This window comes from Pan paniscus, chromosome 9 (genome assembly GCF_029289425.2).
Source record: "Pan paniscus chromosome 9, NHGRI_mPanPan1-v2.0_pri, whole genome shotgun sequence".
NCBI classification, from domain to species: domain Eukaryota; kingdom Metazoa; phylum Chordata; class Mammalia; order Primates; family Hominidae; genus Pan; species Pan paniscus.
The window spans coordinates 6,398,131-6,406,152 of NC_073258.2; the positions used below are offsets into that span (position 1 = coordinate 6,398,131).

The 8,022-nt window shown below is 45.6% G+C and overlaps 1 pseudogene; it reads right to left on the bottom strand.

Moving 5' to 3' along the window:
• Window positions 1–2,035: 2,035 nt before the first annotated feature.
• Window positions 2,036–3,090, bottom strand: LOC100992213 (olfactory receptor 52B2-like; annotated as a pseudogene).
• Window positions 3,091–8,022: the final 4,932 nt, after the last annotated feature.

Below are 8,022 nucleotides of genomic sequence, written 5' to 3' on the forward strand. Positions count from 1 at the left end.
TTAGTGTACCTCTTTGAGTCTTGGAGGTAAAAAATCATGGTAACCATTTCCAGCTTGGTTATGGCAATTGAGTGCCTCCACGTGCCACTCTGAAATCTAATTACTCCCATTGAATTTAGGTTTCATTTGGAGCAGCACACTGGGGCATGCTACTCCATCCTGTTTACCAAAAGCTGCTAGTTCTGGGGCCCAGAACTACAGAAGGCACTGCCACAGGTCCAGGCTGCCAGGGAAGTTTCTCTGCTACTTGGGCCATCTGATCCATCAGATCCAGTGGTGTTTGAAGTGGCAGTGGCAGATAGAGATGCTCATTGGAGGCTTTGGCAGACCCCTGTAAGTGAATCACAGGACAGGCCCTTAGGATTTTGGACCGAAGCCCTGCCATCATCCCCTGTGGGTAACTACTCTCCTTTTGAGAAATAGCTTTTGGTTTGCCTTAGTAGAGACTGAACACTTAACCATGGGCCACCAAATTACCATGTGACTTGAGTTGGCTGTTGTCTGACTCAACTTGCCATAAAATTGAGCATGCACAGTAGCAGTCCATCATCAAATGGAAGTGATATATACAAAATCAGGCTCAAGCAAACCCTGAAGGCACAAGTGACCATGAAGAAGTGACCCAAAAGCCCGAGGTCTCCAGTTCTGCTACACTGCCTTTTCTTCCCCAGCCTGCACCTATGGCCTCATGGGGAGTTGCCTATGATCAACTGACAGAGGAAGAAAAAACTCAGGCTTGTTTAGTAGATAATTCTGTGCAGTGTGCAGGCACCGCACCCCCTTTCCGGGACATTACCTGAACACTCTTCCCTTCTGTAGATGATAAGGAGCTGTGGAAGTTTTTTTTTGTTTTGTTTGTTTTTGTTTTAATTTTGAGACAGAGTTTCACTCTGTTGCCCAGGCTGGAGTGCAGTGGCTCGATCTTGGCTCACTGCAGCCTCTGCCTCCTGGGTTCAAGCGATTCTCCTGCCTCAACCTTCCATGGGACTACAGGCGCACGCCACCACACCGGGTTAATTTTTGTATTTTTGGTAGAGACGGGCTTTCGCCATGTTGGCCAGGCTGGTCTCAAACTCCTGGCCTCAAGTGATCTGCCTGCCTCGGCCTCCCAAAGTGCTGGGATTACAGGTGTGAGCCATTGCCCAGCCAGAGCTGTGGAAGTCTTTTAAGCAGGGGTTAGCTTTTAGGTAGATCACATTGGCTGTCATAGGAAGAATGGCCTGACTATGGGTTTGGTTCCGACTTTGATCTGGATCCCAGATCAGGGCTTAGTCTGGTTTTTGGGTCAGACTTGGGCTCCAGTGCAGGACCCTGTCTGTGTGCCTGAGGTCAGCACGGTGGCCTCAAAATGTGACCTGTGTGTTTGGCTGAGTTTGGGTTTCCCAGGGTAGGGTCTACTGTGGTTTTTGGGTCAGACTGGGACCCCGAAGAAGATCTGGTCTGGGTGTGTGTCAGACTGGGGACCCTTGGGCAGGAGCTGACCTGTTTGTGTGGGCTAGACTGGACATCGCAGGGTAAACCTGACCTATGTGCCTGTACAGCTTGGGGATCTCAGGAAAGGACCTCACTTGTGTTTGGGACTGACTGGACTCTAGAACCCAGCCTGCTACCTGGATTAGACTGGAAGCCTCAAGGATGACCTGTGTATTAGGTCAGAATAAACTTCATGTCAAGCTTAGGCTATGTTTGGGAGAGACTGGGCTCCAGGGAAGTGCCCGCCTGTTTATTTGTTTCAGACTGGGTGTTGTTCAGACAGGGCAGGTTGTGGTCTGTATGACTTGCTCTATAAGACTACCTTAGTGAAGCCCCATACATCCAGATATTAGTTGGGACTTCCTCAGGAGTTGGGAGGAGGACAGAGAAAATAAACCAAGAAGGATAAATAGGTAAATGCAATTTTATTACTGGGGGTGAAAACAAAGAGCATTCTAAGAATTTAACAAGCAACAGTTGACCAACAGGGAACCTGCTGTTGAGCCCATAATCTGCTGAGGAAATTTGAGCCTGTCCCTGAGTACTGCCTGCTTATCTCTTCTCAGAGATCATAGCCCCAACTTCCGAAGTTAGTAAAGTCCCTCACCCTGGCGGTTTCCAGTCTCATGTTCTGCAGCCTCTTTGGCTTCTCCCCAGCCTTCTGGGCTGTTTCCTTTTCACAGAGCATCTTTTCTACATGTTGCTGGATCTCCCTAGTCCTCACCCCATAAATGACAGGATTCAAGGCTCCTGGAAGCAGCAAGTATATGGCACTGAGTAGATTCTGGACATTCTGGGACACAGTCTTGGCTACTCAGAAGGTGATGGAAGTGGAAAGACCAGAGACGTAGATGGAGAGGATGACCAGTAGGTGGGAGCCACACATGTGTAAGGCCTTGGCTTGGGCTCCCCAAGAAGAGATCCGGAAGGCAGCATAGATGATGTGGCTGTAGGAGGTCCCCAGCAGGGCCATATCAGAGGTTACAGTGACCAACCACATAGCCAGCCCCAGCCAGTTGTTGAAGGTCAGGTCTCCACAAGCTATGCTCAGCAGTGCAATGCACTCACAGGTGAAGTGTCGAATCACTACTGTCCGGCAGAATCGGGCTTTTGCAGTTAGCACTACCAAGGGCACTGCCACTCCCAGGCTCTGTGTCAAGGCAAGAATGGCCAGCAGTCCCAGCAGCTGGGAGGTCATCAGGTCAGAATAGCAGAGTGGGTGGCAGATGGCCACGTAGCAGTCCAGGGCCATGGCCAGAGGAAGTTGTAGTCCAGGAGGAGGGTGAAGTAGATAAAGAACACCTAGGCCAGGCGGCCATGCAGCGATATGGGGTTAGCATAATATACAAAGCCCTCCAGCATTTTAGGCATCACGGCTGTGGCAGCACGAATATTGACAGCCAGGAGCACAGTGATGAGCATACACGTAGGCTGATGCAGATTTTGCCGGGCAACCACTGTGTGGATGACCAGGGCATTGGCAGAGATGATGGTCACAAAGAGGAAGACAAGAGGCAGGACCAGAAGGGGCCACCACTCTCGAAGTCCAGGGAAACCCACCAGGAAGAACTTGGTGCAGGAGATGTTGAAGGTGCTTGTATTTCCATCCTCACCCATTAGCTTTGGCCCTGGGCTGGCACCAAGAGTGGGGATCAGAGACTGTTAGAACAAAATGGTCAATTTTAAAAAGACTTTTTCTGTTGTAGACACTGAGGAATTTGTGATAAAAGCCCACTTCTTCATGTATGTATTCCTTTGGGGCACAGATAAGTACCAAGCCAGGTGTTGTAGGAACTACACAGTTACCTACAATCTTTGTAGGTAACAATCTTTGTCCTCAGGGAGCTCTTGGCCTTATGTGTGTGAAATGTAAATGTAAACTTACAAGATACTTGTTTACTTGTAATGTTCCAGATATTTGCTCAGTAAAAGATTAGGAGGAGAAGTAGGTGTAGTATACACAGGGGAAAAAGAGTGACAGCCAGAGACAAAACAAGAAAGGTTAAAAGAAGACTCTTGATTCAGAGGAAGAGAAAGTATTAGAAGAATCTTTGATCCAAGGAGTCTGGGAAAGCCCAAGTGGGGCTTAACAGGGAGAGAAGAACCAGCCGGGAATGATGGCATCACTTGTGTGCTTGGGACACACTGTGGCGAGGAGAGATGGAAGTTGCTGAGGAAGAATTCTGGTCTTCCTGGATCACAAGAAACAGGCTGCAGAGACTGCTTCCTTCCTAAGTCCTCATAGATTGGCTGTGGTGCCTCCTGCCTGGCCTTGTCCTCAGTGTCATGGATGATGAGTTTGCTTTCCTTTCAGAATGTAGGTTCCAGGAGGGCAGGGATAATAGCATGCTTCTGGTGGGCTCACTGGAGCTCCAAGCACAGAGTCACCATAGGGGCGCAGGACAGGCTTGAGAATTGCTTGTTGAGTAGGTGCGTGAGGAACAGGAAGAAGACAGTAGGAGGCCGAACATTTAATTAGGATCTTACAGCAGTTGTTTCAAAGCTTTGGCCAGGGGCCAGGACTGTTCTACATACCTGATACTCCACAAACAAGGCAGCATTCAACAGTCTTCAAGCTTTTTTTTTTTTTTTTTTTTTAAGAGGTAGGGTCTTGCTATTTTGCCCAGGCTGTTTTTGAACTCCTGGGCTCAAGCAGCCCTCTTGCCTCAGTCTCCCAGGCATGAGCCACTGCGCCTGGTCACTTCAAGCATTCTGAATCTCAGCAGCAATATGAAGAGTTAGCATTTATTCAGTACTTGCTACCTGCCAGACATGGTTCCAAGTGTTTTCCATGTGATATCTCTTTAATACTTGCAGAAACCCTAAGAGACAACTTTAGCTGTCCCTTTGTATCTGCGGGAGATTAGTTCCAGGACCTGCTGTGGATATCAAAATCTGCAGATGCTCAAGTCCCTTATATAAAATGGTGCTGGGAAAACTGGATATCCATATGCAGAAGAATGAAACTAGATGCCCTACCTCTCATCCTATACAAAAATCAAGTCAAGATAGATTAAAGACCTAAATGTAGGACCCAAAACTATAAAACTACTGGAAAAAATATAGATCAGGGAAATGATTTAGACATTGGTCTGGGAAAAGACTTTATGAATAACCTCAAAAGCACAGGCAACAAAAGAAAAATAAGCAAATGGGATTATATCAAATTAAAAAGCTTCTGTACAGCAAAGGAAATAATCAACAGCGTGAAAAGACAACCTACAGAATGGGAGAAAATATTTGCTAGCTATTTATCTGACAGAGGATTAATATCCAGAATATATAAGGAACTCAAATATTTCAATAGCAACCCCCCCAAAAAACAATTGATTAAAAATGAGCAAATGATCTGAACAGAAATTTCTCAAAAGAAGAGATAAAAGGGCAATAAGTATATGAAAAAATGCTCACCATCCCTAATCATTAGGGAAATACAAATCAAAACCACAATGAGGTAGGCTCTCACCCCAGTTAGGATGGCTATTATCAGAAAGACAAAAAAAAAAAATGCTGCAGAGGATGCAAAGAAAAGGGAACTCATATATACTGTTGTTGGGACTGTAAACTATTAATAATACAATAAACTATTAATAAGCCACTATGGAGAACAGTATGGAAGTTCCTCAGAAAACTACAAATATAGCTAGGTGCAGTGACTTATGCCTGTAATCCCAGGCACTTTGGGAGGCTGAGGTGGGAGGATCACTTGAATCCGGGAGTTCGAGACCAGCTTGGGCAACATAGCAAGACCCCATCTCTACAAAAAGTAAAAAAATTATCTGGACCTGGTGGTGTGCACCTGTCATCCTGACTACTCAGGAGGCTGAGGCAGGAAGATTGCTTGAGCCCAGGAGGTCAAGGCTACAGTGAGCTATGATCATGCCACTGCTCTCCAGCATTGGGTGACAGAGTGAGATCCTATCTCTAAAAACAAGCAAAAAACAAACCCAAAAAACTACAACTAGAGCTACTATATGATCCAGTAATCCACTACTGAGCGTTTATCTAAAGGAAACGAAATCAATATATTGAAGAGACATCTATTTTACCATGTTTATTGCAGCACTATTCACAATAGCCAAAATATGGAATCAACCTAGGTGTCTAACAACAGATGAATGGCACATGTACACAATGGAATATTATTCAGCCATAAAAAGGAATGCAGTCTTGTCATTCACAGCAATATAAGTGGAAGTGGAGGACATGTTAAGTAAAATAAGCCAAGAACAGGAAGTTAAATACTGCATGTTCTATGCACAAGCTAAAAAATTGTTGGTCTTGGTCTTGTAGAAGTAAAAGCGCAGAGGACTTGAGGCTGGGGAAGGTAGGGGGAAAGGAAGGATAGGGAGGGATTTACTCAAGATACAACATGACAGCAAGATAGTAGGAATAAGTTCTAGTGTTCTATACACTGTAGGATGACTACAGTGAACAATACATGGTTTCAAATAGCTAGGATAGTAAATGTTCTCAGGACAAAGAAATGATGTATTTGAGATGATGGATATTCTAATTACTCTTATCTAATCACTCTCCATTGTATGTATCAAAACATCACCATGTACCCCACAAATATGTACAATTATCTGTGTCACTAAAAAAGTTTAAAAATTACATAGAGTTTACATATAATCTATGCACATCCTCCCATATACTTTAAATTGTTTCCAGATTACTTGTAACACCTAGTACAATGTAAATGCTATGTAAATAGTTGTTATACCTTTTTTTTTTTTTTTTTTTGAGACGGAGTCTCACTCTGTCGCCCAGGCTGGAGTGCAGTGGTGCAATCTCGGCTCACTGCAAGCTCCGCCTCCTGGGTTCTTGCCATTCTCCTGCCTCAGCCTCCCGAGTAGCTGGGACTACAGGCGCCTGCCAGCACGCCCAGCTAATTTTTTGTATTTTTAGTAGAGACGGGTTTTCACTGTGTTAGCCAGGATGGTCTCGATCTCCTGACCTTGTGATCCGCCCACCTTGGCCTCCCAAAGTGCTGGGATTACAGGCGTGAGCCACCGCGCCCAGCTCTTATACTGTATTTTAAATTTTGTATTTTTTTATTGTTGTATTCTTGATTTTTAAATTTCTTTTCGACTATTTTTGATCTGCAGTTGGTTGAACCTACAGATGTCAGACCCATGGATATAGAGGGCTGCATGCATAATACTATTTATTAACCCAGTTTATAGCTGAAGACACTGAGATTTAGAGAGGTTAACTAATGTTCTTAAAGTATCATAGGTATACCTTTAAATGGTAGGGCTGGGATATGACTTAGTGACTTAGGTATGTCAATGGTAAAAGGTGGAGTTCAGCTCCAATCTCAGGTTTACCTCTCTCCAAATCCCCCATAAATTTATTGTTGCCTCACCATGGCAGCCTGCAGTAGTCTCCAGTTGGGTTGCAGCCTGCTGTGTCTTTGGTTTCGCCTCTGAAGAGCTAAGGCTGGAGGTCAGGTCAGTGCCCAACTCCAAGGCACCATGAGGCTGATTTATGAGGGATGGAAAATTAGACCTGTGGCTCCAGGGGAGAAGCCTGAGGAGATTCCCAGAGGGTAGTCATTCCAAAGGGCACTCAAAAGGAGGAAACAAGGAGAAACCCAGAAGAACCCATCTTTCCCTCACAGAGGACCCCAGGAGAGGGCTGGGTGGAGATGACAGTGTCCAAATTTTTTTTTTTTTTTTTTTTTTTGAGACAGAGTCTCACTCTGTTGCCTAGGCTGGAGTGCAGTGGTGCAATCTTGATCTCGGCTCACTGCAACCTCCACCTCTTGGATTCAAGCAATTCTCCTGCCTCAGCCTCCCAAGTGGCTGGGATTACAGGTGCCTGCCACCATACCCAGCTAATTTTTGTATTTTTAGTAAAGACAGGGTTTCATCCTGTTGGCCAGGCTGGTCTTGAACTCCTGACCTGAAGTGATCCACCTGCCTCAGCCTCCCAAAGTGCTGGGATTACAGGTGTGAGCCACTGTGCCAGGCCCTGTACTAACATTTTTTTCTCTATGGCTCTTGGCATTTTTCACAGAGCAATCACTTCTGCTAAGGGATTTCCCCTCTTTTACAGATGAGCCATTAGAGGCTCAGGAAGAGCAAGTGAGGTTTCAGAACGGGTCCCATCCCAGGGGCATAAACAGGCATAATCTGGATATCACTGACTAGGATGACCTGGGGCTAAGCTGAGGGAAGGGGCTCTTGCAATTTGAAGGTTAAATGGACACTTAGGGGGTACCCAAAGTCAGGAAAGAGCTCTGGGGTGACAATAGGAGAGCCCAGTGGTCAAGACATGGATCTGATTTAGGGTCTGTGTGTGTGTGTGTGTGTGTGTGCATGCAAGCTGTGGTTGGTGAATTTACTTCTGGGTGGTTCAGAAATTAGGGCAGAGAGTGCGGTGTGTACTCAGCTGTGAAAAACTGGGAACCACAGAGGCAGGGGCTGGCTCCTCCAGGGAGGCATCCAGTTTGTCCTCTGGAATTTGGAAATAGGACTAAAAAAGCTCCTCTTTTTCTATTTTTTTATGCCTTCTTTGGATCTTCTTTTTGTGATTTCATTT